General features: G+C 43.8%; 1 protein-coding gene across 2 annotated transcripts in view; it reads right to left on the minus strand.

Annotated features, from left to right (window-relative positions):
* Window positions 1-12,456, minus strand: part of AFF2 (ALF transcription elongation factor 2) — a 401,898-nt gene that overhangs the window by 194,167 nt on the left and 195,275 nt on the right. The gene's annotated exons all lie outside the window — the stretch shown is intronic.

The following is a 12,456-nucleotide window of genomic DNA, read 5'->3' on the forward strand; positions in this document are numbered from 1 at the left end:
ATCCCGAATGTAGAGATATTAGTCCCTTAATTCTAAACAATGAGAACAACACTGCGATGACATACGAGCAATGGAGAGAAAATGGAAATATGGAAACAGTGACAATAAGAGGTAAATATTCAGCATGACACGTGGGGGGGTTAGTCGTGGGATTCCCATTAACGTTAATGGGAGCTGAACAGTTCTGTCACTACACAATGCACTGAAGGTTTACCAAGAAGACTGCATTATCTAGGTGAATGCCGTGTTTCACGGAGAAGACGAGATCTAATGTCTCTCTTCTCAGGGACAGACTGTTAATGGAAGCAGAAAAGTGGCAAATATTATGGATCACACACCTCACCTATAAGAAATGCACCTCAGAAAAATCTGGATTGCACATTCCCAAGGGACATCAGGAAGTTACTAGTCATCTTCCTGCACCTTTAGAAAGCATTTTCTTGGCACTTAGTGTTTCTGTCTCCTGACCTTCCTTCGTGTTAAAACCCCTTTCCGCAGCATAATCAGCTTGCTTTGCCTCATACTTATGTATGTGCATGTGCGACTCTCCCTCCCTCCTTTATTCCTTTTCATTTTAGATCTTACTGCCCAGGAAGAGTCAATGATCTAGAAACTGTTTCCTACGTGCAGCACAAACCTTAAACTGTAGTTCCACCTGCATCTCACCTGCTGAAGCAGCACATGCATCACTCTTTCTTTGGATTCAAATTTCTGGGCTATTCCCTTCGATCTATAGTTTGACCCACATATATTGCCTGTGATCCAAAGTGCAACTCCCTCTCACATCCTTGGCTCAAGGGCACACTAAGACCTTTAATAGGTAGTATGTAAGGAGAACCAAAGCTCTTTTTTTTTTCCATTTTAAGAATTTTATGATGTAAAATATTACAAAATAATTATGGAACAAGAGAAATGGGAGGAGATTTTGGGCCTATAGGCTGGCTTTTCCACTGAATTGTTACGTGACCTCAAGGAAATCACTTGAATTTTCTGTGCATTGGTTTCTCCATCTGTAAAATAGAGTGAATAACATTTATCTACTTTATGGGGGGTAGGGGCGGGTAGAGATTGGGTTTGAGGCTTACTCCATTCAAGTGCTCTAAGACCCTACGATGGAAGGTACTACATCGGAGTGACATATATCTATGAGGATTTACACAAATGGAGATTCCTGACTGGCTGGAAACGTCAGTCCTCAGTAAATGGTCTGACCTTCCCCTCCCACATTGTTTCCATTTTATAACTGAAATCAAGCCCGACAGACTGAGCATTGCAGGGGAATAACAGCTGTTTCGAGATGAGTTTCCAGCCTCATGCCCCACATCACACCCAGAAATTCAGTGCTGCCCTGCCTTTGTTCTTAAACACAAAGGGCCTCCAAGCACCTGTCTGCTGGCTGAACTAACAAGTCTGTGAGCTCCTTGTCAGCATGCCACTCTCATCCAGAGAGGTCTCTTTTTAAATGCACACATTTTAGTTATGTGGCAGCTGAACACAAAATATGCAGTGTAGCTTAATCTGGAGTTTACCAAGCAAAGCAAGGCAGGTCATATCAGGCACATACGACTGCATGTCAGTGACAGAAATGGAGAAAGCACACAAAAAAAAGACCAAATTGGGGACAGTCTTCTGTCACATGATCTACTCCCTCCTTTTGATTAGAAGGCTGCAGGCAGCAGACACTACCTTTCTATGCAGTTCTGGGACCAGGCTAACATAAGAATGGTCATACTGGGTCAGACAAAAGGTCCATCTCCTCATATCAGACCCTTCTGCACAATAACGCTAGCAAGCACTGGCAGTCCTGCACAGGACCCGCAACCCATCCGCCAACCTGAGTTTCCACCGTGAAACAAGAACTGGAGGGGCAGTAAACTCACCACCAGATATTTCTCCTACTACAACTCTTCGATAGTCCTGTCTGCTAGCCTGGTCACCTAAGCACAAGCGTGGGAGCCAGGAACTCCTGCTTTCTAGGGCTCCCTCTGACGCTTGAGATGTACCCACACGGCCTTAGCAGTGGGATATGAGACTCAATATCCCTTCCACTTACAACTCAGAAGCCAAAAGAACATAAGGATGCTAGAGTCCCTGGAGAGCTACATGGTCTCATTCCAATGCAAATAAATTAATGTTTGCAAATTACTATTAAATTCCATGAAATGAAATGAAAAGACCCTTAGAAAAGAACAAACCGCCAAATTCTGATTGGCTGGTGCAAAATAAGTAGCCTTGTTTTAATTGGCTAAAAGAGAAAAGCTGTCATGTCCTGAAGGGCTGAAAAGGAAAAACTGTTGGCATAATGATGCCTTCTCAGGTGATGAAGCTCCAAGACTTAATTCCATGTGTCAGTGCAAGATAACACAGTCTCATATGCATATGATCTCATCAGCCCTTCAGGAGACAGGATTTTACCTGACATTTTGTAATATTAGTTTGGAGACTTTCTTAATATGTTTGAGAAACACACACACAAGAAAAAGCAGTCTAATAAGCTAGAGACCACTTAAAGGACTAGCCAGTCATTAAAATCACAATAATAGTATTATTAATTCTAGTGTAAAAATAGATAAATGACCAATAGTATTTGCATTATGCCACTAATATATTATGCACACCCTTCTGTATCTCTCGCAGGTGTTCTCACATGTGTACATAGGTATGTGTTTTATATATCTATACGTGTGTGTGTGTGTGTGTGACGATCATAGTCACTTTACCTAACACCTACCAGCTTCAAGACTAAGTCTATGAGGCTGAAAAATATCTATATTGTTTCAGCCACCATTGCCAAAGTGTCCTCCCTGGAGCCTGTCTGTGATCTCCACCTTTCATATCAACTTCTGTCTAGAACATCTCTGATGTATTTTTTAGTTTCTTGCCTCCAGGCCCTCTGGCTTCTATAAAAAGAGAACGACCATTTTCTCTCCCATTCAAGAGTTTCTTGGCTACTCAAAGGAGAGTGAGTCTTCCCTATTCTTTTGGGTTCTGCAAATTGGCTAAGGTGAAAGGGACATCTCTGCTTCACCCATCGTCATCTCTTTCCCTACTTGGGATGTCTCTGTTAATCTACCTCCATCACTCCCCAAGGCTCTGTTATTTAAGTTCTCCTCCTCAGTGAGTAGCTCAATGCATGCCTCTCCTGTTACTCAGAGCTTTCCCAAGCAGCAGCAGAGTGAAACTGACAGGATTCTTGTCAGTTTCATGGCTGCCCACAGGGTTCTGACCAGGGTAGTGAAAACTGACAAAGACACTGGTTAATTGTTTATTCTGCTGTGGCTTGGGGCAGCTGCAAGAACCCAGGCTCAGAGCTGAGCATCTGCAGGCAGGAAGAGAGCTCTGCATCAGTCCACACTGGGTTCATGTACCAAAGGTTTTCTTTACAACTGAAGGCCTGGGCCCTAGTCTCAGTTATGCTAAGGCATTCTGGCAGCATGAAGGGGGCTTACTGGAGGTATAAACTCCCACCTGAGAACACTGCTAGAGAGGGAGTGTTCCTGGCTCCTGTACGGCCCACCCCTCCTCCCATCATAGCACTGGGAGCGTGGTTGGAGTGCACCGCACCAGAGCTGTTCTCTGCTACCCAGGGCTCACAGTTCAAACTTGCACTGGGGGGCCAATTAGGCCTCTACCCAGTCCTGCAACATGGGGAGCACACAGGTGGGTTAAAGCCTGCTATGTCCTGCTGGGACCCAAATGTGGGACCAGAGCAACTGACAATTGGGCCTTTTTATTTTTTTTTTTAAACATGCAAGCTTAGCTTCTGCAGTGCTTGATAGCACGCACACAGGAAAGCTCCCCATCCCCCTCAGGCAAGTGGAATTTTCAAACCTAGGTATACGTGTGTGTGTGTGTGTGTGTGTGTAAACAAACACTTCGTAAGATTATACTCCTTACACACCCATACTGATAATAAATTATTCCCATAACTGATATTACTCTAAGAAAACAATCAGGATGCACATAAAGGCACAAGCTATAAAATAGGATGTAAATCAGTATTTAAAAAAACAAGTAAAAATGAAGCTGTTTACTCCTAGAGGATCTACACTGCTCTAACGTTACAGCAATAGCCTCCAGTAGTGAATTTGCTGCAGGAAGTAACTGAGAGCAGTTCAGCAGATGAAACAAAGAGGACCTAATTACCATGCGAAGCACAACATCCTTCAGATGTGATGAGAAACGTGACTGCATGAAAAACTGGTCCTGGGGAAATTTCAAAATATGACCACCCAAGCATAAAAGAAGAGAGTGGTGAAAACCAGGAAAACTGAAATACAAAGCTACAGCTTTTCTATGCATAGAATGTTAGTTTAAACATATGCACAGAGATTGATATATATATTACATTATATATAAGAGATAGAAAGAACTGTTTGTGGGTTGATAGGCATAGATATATATAATCTTTCAACAGACACAGTTCTGTATTAATAAAATTTTGCAGAAATTATTGGTACTTTTTTCCATCCAGCTTCTTAAAGAATGAACAAACAAACCCTTAACCGACCATCCTGGAAATTCAGAACTAATCCTTTCATTTTTATCATGCTTGGTCATTTAATATTCATTTCTGCCTACAATTCTACAGTTTGAATGTAAATATTTTATGAATTACAGGGTGTAAATTATTTGGGTTTTTTAAGATAAGGAACACACTAGTTATACACTTAAATTTTCTTGGGGTGACAGGTTGGGGAAGACTCTAGGCTTGGTTCACCTTTGTAGGTGCAGGAAGCAAGAAATCTGTGGTGAGGCTCAAGCAGGGATTCCGTCTATGGTGGCGGTAATGTTCTGGTAACCCTGCCACTCTCCTCCAGGATAGGGCTGGCTTTAACCATGGCTGGGACTCCCCAAGAGCTCCTTGCCAGTAAAGGCTTCCCAGGAGATGTGCTGATGCCTCCACAGCAAGCCTCACCCACTTTATCGAACAGAGATTGCAGGATGCTCATACCACTGTCTGCTGCGACAGATGGATTTGCCACCAACAGGGCAGCACTCTGTGTCCTGCCAGTGAAGCAGATCAAGCCCACTGACAGCACACTGCACACCCCAAAGATGCATGGAGGTGCTCCATTCAGATGTGTACATGCAGCATTCTGAGAAACACGCGTCATACTGTTTCGTAAATTTGATTGATCAGTGCAACGTATTGTCCTGACGAGATTACAACTGCTAAATTTTGGCATCACCTTGGCACCTTTTTTGCTGGCGAATCGGACCAAAATAGATGTAAATGTATTCATGCATTCCCCAGGCTTGGGGCGGGAGAGGGGATGCTAATGATGTACCTTTAAAGGGTTCTGTTATGCTGCTTAAACTGTGCAAGAACTGAGAAATGGAGTTTGCAAATTCCTCTGAACAGATCAATACTGCTCTCCAGCTCAAGATTCCCTTTATGGATGACAGTCACTCACTGCAGCGATTAGAGGTTCTACATCTTTTAATCACTACGGACATGACAACTACACCTTATCTAAAGCTCTGTGATTTACAGGAATTGATGCCATATTGTAAGTGTGTTAGTGCCATGAGGGCTTTGGGGTGTAACCCAAATAATGTGAATTTAAAATCTTATTGTGGCTGTAACTTAAACTGACAAAGAAAACAGGAAATTTGAGTGCAGTGCTGATTTTAACCCAACAGCCTTTCTGCCCTGCTTCCCTCTAATCTTTCCTTCCTCTGGGTGTATTCTCCCCTCCCACCAGCAAGCCATACCATAAGGAAATTGAATGCAGACACAGCTATTGAACCTAAAAAGAGGAGGCACCTCTGAGGAGGCAGGAAAGGGTTGTCACATGTATATACTGACAGCTACGCCCCCTAAGAAGGGAGCATTGGGCATAACATCCTTCTCCGCTTGGCCTATATTAGCTCCTGCTAATGTGAGAGGGGGCGGAGGGCAGCAGTTTGGAAGGCATCAGCCTTGTCTGAATTTTCTGGTTTGTTACCAGTTTGTATTACCGCGGATAGTTTGCAAAAGCTTTTTCCTTTTTCTTCAGTAGAAAACACTATTTCAAGCTCTGGAGGTGAGAGGTGGTGTCAGCTAGTGGATAGGGATGAGAGGAGTTGGGGTCTAGGGAATCCTGCATTCTGGCTGTGTCACTGACTCAGTGAGCAGCTTTGCAAAAATCACAACTTTTTTATTTCTCTATATTTCTAAGTGTGGTTACAACATGTCTGAGGCCATATTCTGCCCCGAGCTAACCCCACTTGGGTCACTGGGTTTACACGAGGTATAACTCAGGGCAGAACTTGGTCTGTTATTTGTAGGGAGGTGTGAACCAGTTCAGGTTAGTAAAAACTGACCTGAATTATTGCCCAAATATTGGATGATCCAGTAATGAACATTTTTTGGGGACCAGAAAAGGTTGGCTGGCTTTGCTGTATGGACCAGACCACGCCCCGGCATGGTGATGCCTGTCTAAGTTCCACAAGCGTCCCCTCGCAGAATTTCCTCTGGGCTCTTCCATCCCAGAGGAGGAAAGGTTTGGTCCTTGCAGAAGAAAACAGAAGCCCAGCCCATAAACTCCACAAGTACCCTGGAATCTCAGTGATGAGTCTGTCCCACCACGTGGAAGCTCGGTGTCCACACAATAGTTCTGGCCTCAATGAGGAGCTACATTTCCAAGGACTCCCCTGGCACATTTCTTTTGTGATGGGGGAAGCCCAGAAAAGTAATACTGGGAAGAGGAGGCAATGGTGTTAATCCCTGTCCACTCTGGTCATCCCATAGTATGCCCATTGCTTGCCTCTACCCCCAATATGGATCTCCAAGCCTGTGAAGCACCATCCACAGGTCCAGGAGAAGGTAGGTGTGTTGCTGAGGCAGCGGCTGATCCCCTACTTCTCTGCATTGGAAGAAAGAGATCCCTATTTTTCAATGCCACATGGAGCATTTGGCTTCTCTGCCCTCTTAGCTCTCCCAGCTCTCCTAGTTGGGAATTAAAAAACCCTGGCCCTATTTTTCTCTTCAGATGTCCCTCTTTATAGCTTTGGAATGATGGCAAGTGTGCCTGTGGCACCAGATCTGGCACACCTCGCATTCATCCAAGCAGCGGGCAGGCCTGGTACAGCCTCTAGCAGTGCTTTAAATACAAACAATAGGCCCAAAGAGACCAATGCTCATTTGTGACATGAGGGAATGGGGTGGAGGTTGCAGGGGAAACCTGAGGGAGAGGGGTAAAGGTAAGGTCACTGTCGGTGGGGAGGAGGAGGGGGAATAATACCTGACAAAGAAAGAAAGAGCCAGGATAAGAACATAAGAATGGCCATATTGGGTCAGACCAAAGGTCGATCCAGCCCAGTATCTGTCTACCGACAGTGGCCAATGCCAGGTGCCCCAGAGGGAGGGAACCTAACACAGGTAACGATCAAGTGATCTCTCTCCTGCCATCCATCTCCACCCTCTGATAAACAGAGGTTAGGGACATCATTCCTTACCCATCCTGGCTAATAGCCATTAATGGACTTAACCTCCATGAATTTATCCAGTTCTCTTTTAAACCCTGTTATAGTCCTAGCCTTCACAACCTCTTCAGGTAAGGAGTTCCACAAGTTGACTGTGCGCTATGTGAAGAAGAATTTCCTTTTATTTGTTTTAAACCTGCTGCCCATTAATTTCATTTGGTGGCCCCTAGTAGTAACTAGTAGACAGTAACTATGGGCTTGATGCAGGGATCACTGAGTGAAACCCTATGGTGTTATGCCGGTCAGACTTGATGACCGTGGTCTTGTCTGGCCTTACAATCTGTTAATCTATAACTGTAGAAGAGGGAAGTGGGGTTCTAACTGGGCAGAGCACAATGCCCTTGTGGGGAGAACCGGGTTGTTGTTACTGGAGATTGCCAATGCCTCCACTGTGTAAGATACCTGGAAAGAAATCTGCATGCTTCCTCCATTGCTCAAGACATATCTTGATATTGACAATCTAGCCAGCTATCCGCTAGTTTGGGGGCTTCTCCTTGTGGGTAAGGTTACTGAGACCACTGTGGTGAGGTAACTCACTGCACGCAGCTGCCTCAAAGCTGTTTGACCCTGGTCAGACTGGGTGTGGAACTGGCTTTGTTGCACTGGTTGATGGGCTCAGCCTAGCGAGGAACGACATGAGTTGACTGACCTGTATATTTAGCTTGGTAACACTTAAAGAGTTGGCAGGGCGCTCAGAGCGGGTTTGTGGGCACTGCTTATTGTTCTAAATCCAAGGCCAATAAATAAACCACATCTTTTTAAAACCAGACATTTTGTTTCTTTGAAGCCCCGAAGACCACACGGCCTATTGAGTTCTAGAATAAGTGCTATCCAGTCACCACTCCATGAATGGTACAAGTGCCACTACAGTGCTTTGGCAGACTAATTTCAAGGGATGTTGTGTTACAGGGATGCTTTTCTGTTTGCTATCACAACACTACTTCACTGCAGTTTGACCAAAAAACCAGGTACACCGCCAAGGCAGTATGCTGTGACCCTGCTGTATTAGCATACTATCCTGTCCTGTCATCTCCGTGCTCTATTGTCAAGTACCAATTGTGCCTCTAGGCAAAGATTTAGGAAACTTGTTTTAGGCAACTGCTGTATCCTTTCCAACACAGATCTTCTGCTTCTTTATATAGTGCCGCAGAAAAACCAACTGTTGTTATTACAGTAAAATAGTGCTGGTTCTAATTACAGTATTACTGATGTATCTTCCTATTAGAGTTTCTTTTGTCACTGGTTCTTTTGTAGATTTATTTGCTAAAAACATAATAGTGGAACTCAGAGGCAGCATGGAGTTTTCACTGAGCCGCTGTTCTCTTTTCAGCCTGTTTTACAGCTTAGTTGACAAAGGCAGAGTTGATCATATATCTTGTCCACGATTAGTTCTCAACTCAGACCTTGGAACCCACTCTTAAAGGGAGTTGTTTTTGTTACTTTCAGTGGGTTAACTCTCCCACAACAATCTCAAGGCGCCCAATCGAAAGCCTATCAAAGTCAGACCTAGCCCAAAGGACATTTACTACTATTCCTGATCATCAGCAGGTCATGTTAGAAAACTCAAGTGGATATTTTAGTACAACCAGGCAGGGGGGCTGGAACAATTTGTATAGTGGGGGTGCTGAGAGTCACTGAACCAAACTGTAAACCCCATCTACAATGGTAACCACTTCAAACTAGGGGGTGCTGCAGCACCCCCCGCATCCCTAGTTCCAGCACCTATGCTTCATCTTCAAGGAGATGTCCAGGACTTAAAACGTAGTAAGACAACAAAATTACTATCTGTGCTGTCCCTCCTGGTCAGTTCTCTGATTGGTGCCAGAGGGGGGAATTTTAGCTGCCTTCCCACAGCCCAGGCCAGTGGGTGAATAAACAATTTAATGTTCCTACACAGTTAGTCAATTAACCTTTGAGGACACAGTGACTCATATACTAAAAGGCAAAAGTGACTGTGTCAATCTAAATAGGAAAATACATAGCTGTGGAAAGCACACTGTACTCCACAGGTGACAACAGCAACAGAACACCACCATAAGATATCAGCTAATCACACTAATAGTGTCAGTGACCCGTTAGGCAACTAGGCATATTTTTAGGAGCCTCGTAGTATCAGGTTGTAGCCTTAAATACTTGAGACAAGCCATCTGAAAATAAAGAAGAAGCTGGATGATTCATCCTAGACGCAGCGAACTCATACGGTTTGAGAACATGCCCACTAAATGACTAGGATTATCACTATCATTTGTTGAGATTAAACCTGAAAGTCATCTTTTTGCTTTGTTTTGGGACACTCTGCTGGAATGCAGAGAGGAGTAAAAGGAAGCCTTAAGGGAAGTAAGGACGCTGAAGGTTGGCCTCATGTTTCGACTGGTTTCCCTTCAGACTGTGCCTCTAGTTTCGGATACTCATCATATACTCAGACATAAAAACTGGATGCTCAGAACAAACCAGGCCACCATACAATTTAGGCTATTCTCTGAAACTCTTCCTCTGCAAATGACATCCTGTTGCCAACCATAGTTGTATATGAAACATTGGTTTCATTCCTAGGATAGAGGGAAAGCCTGAAGGCATGGTAGTTCCAACATCGCAGACATGTAGGATGGAGGCACCTACAGACTGAGGGACTAGAGAGGACATGTGGTTTTCTCCAGGTTGGTCAGACAAAGTGGTGGAATCAGAAACTGAATCCAGCAGGCAGAACTTCAGTTGGTTTAAAATGTCATAGCTCCATTGACTTCAGGCTCTTCCCCCAGAAGTCCTGCATTCCAGTCCTCTGCTCTTACTGTTCGAGATCAATGTCACTTACAGGTTAGGCTTTTTTTTTTGCCAGACTCAGATTGCTTCTTTGTACACCCCTGAGATTAAATAAATTGTTCTCCACTACAATGACCTGACCAAAGTCATTCTAAAGGGACGGAAATCAGAACCTCAGATAAAAGAAAGGACAACATTTTTCACTGTTATCTATTTGTTGAACATGATAAACAAGGAATGAAGGCTGAAATAAGGATCACTCTTAATAATTCAGGTTTACTTAAGAGCAATGATTTTAAATGCTCCCTTTGTCTTGGTTTATGAGATTGGAGAGATGAGTTTAGATGGAAGATGAACCTGCAAGTCTCCACAACAAGAGCACTTATCACAGAAATTCCACTTCCTTGATAATATCTAGGAAAACTATTATTTTGGAACACGATTGCATTTTTCAGCTACCTCAGTACCATTTTTACTGTTCTGCTGCATGAAAAATCACCTAACCTGTTGGAATGAATTTCTTGACCCACACATAGCCACATTAAAGGGTGTAATTTAATGCAATCTAACTAAATTAGCACCAATTAGACAGGCTAAATTAAAGGGCATGTCACTAATAAATTTTATGCTAAACATATTACTGATAATAAGCTCACTAAAACTTGCATAATGAAATAAAGTATTCTTTTTAACACTGTTCAGTCTAAATATGAATATATAAAAGTCATGAAGTAATGAGATACAGTATGCTAATTCCCAGATGGCTTTCAGGATGACATCACAGCAATATACTAATGAAGTGATCAGTTGTTTAAAAACAACGGACCAAATCATAGAATCATAGAATCATAGAATCAAAAGGTTGGAAGGGACCTCATGAGGTCATCTAGTCCAACCCCCTGCTAAAGGCAGGACCATTTTCCCTAAATAATCCCAGCCAGGGTGCGGTCTAGCCGGACTTTAAATAGCTCTAAAGATGGAGATTCTACCACCTCCCTAGGTAACCCATTCCAATACTTCACCACTCTCCTAGTCAGAAAGTTTTTTCTAATATCCAGCCTCGACTTCCGCAACTGCAACTTCAAACCATTGCTCCTTGTTCTGTCCTCCGTCACCACTGAGAACAGCCTAGCTCCCTCCTCCTTGGAGCATCCCTTCAAGTAGTTGAAGGTTGCTATCAAATCCCCCCTTAGTCTTCTCTTCTGCAGGCTAAATAAGCCCAGTTCCTTCAGTCTCTCTTCATAAGTCATGTGCTCCAGTCCTCTAATCATTTTTGTTGCCCTCCGCTGGACTCTCTCCAATTGTTCCACGTCCTTTTTGTAGTGTGGTGCCCAAAACTGGACACAATATTCCAGATGCGGCCTCACCAGTGCCGAATAGAGGGGAATAATCACATCCCTTGATCTGCTGGCAACACTCCTACTAATACAGCCCAGTATGCTATTAGCCTTTTTGGCTACAAGAGCACACTGTAGGCTCATGTTCAACTTTCCATCTACCGTAACCCCAAGATCCTTTTCTTCAGCACTGCTACTTAGCCAAACAGTCCCCAGCCTGTAGCAGTGCATGGGGTTTTTCTGTCCTAAGTGCAGGACTTTGCACTTGTCCTTGTTGAACTTCATGAGGTTTCTTGTGGCCCACTTCTCCAATTTGTCTAAGTCTCCCTGAATCCTATCCCTGCCCTCCAGCGTGTCCACCACTCCCCCCAACTTGGTGTCATCTGCAAATTTACTTAATGTGCAAGCTATCCCATCATCAAGATCATTAATGAAGACATTGAATAGAACGGGCCCTAAGACAGACCCCTGGGGCACACCACTTGTTACTGGTTGCCAACTAGAGAGTGTGCCATTGATACCTACCCGCTGAGCCCGTTGATTCAACCAGTTTTCTATCCACTTCACAGTCCATTCCTCCAACCCATACTTCCTTAGTTTGCTGATGAGAATGCTGTGGGAAACCGTGTCAAAATCCTGCAGTCAAGCACAGACTCAGGCCAAATTCCTCTTGAAGTCCATGGCCCTGATCCTGCAAACACTTATGCACCTGGGTAGTTCCTCTGAACAAAGCGAGCCTGCTCATACATATACATTTATCCACCTGCCACCGCATTTGCTTAGAGAGCTTTGCTTGAGGACTGCAGGATGTCACCCGACTTGCACTAAAATCATTTTAGAATGTTTTCATTGAAGTCTTTTTCTAAATAATATTTTTAAAACACTAATT

The sequence above is a fragment of the Chelonoidis abingdonii genome, chromosome 8 (genome assembly GCF_003597395.2).
Source record: "Chelonoidis abingdonii isolate Lonesome George chromosome 8, CheloAbing_2.0, whole genome shotgun sequence".
Taxonomy (NCBI): Eukaryota; Metazoa; Chordata; order Testudines; family Testudinidae; genus Chelonoidis; species Chelonoidis abingdonii.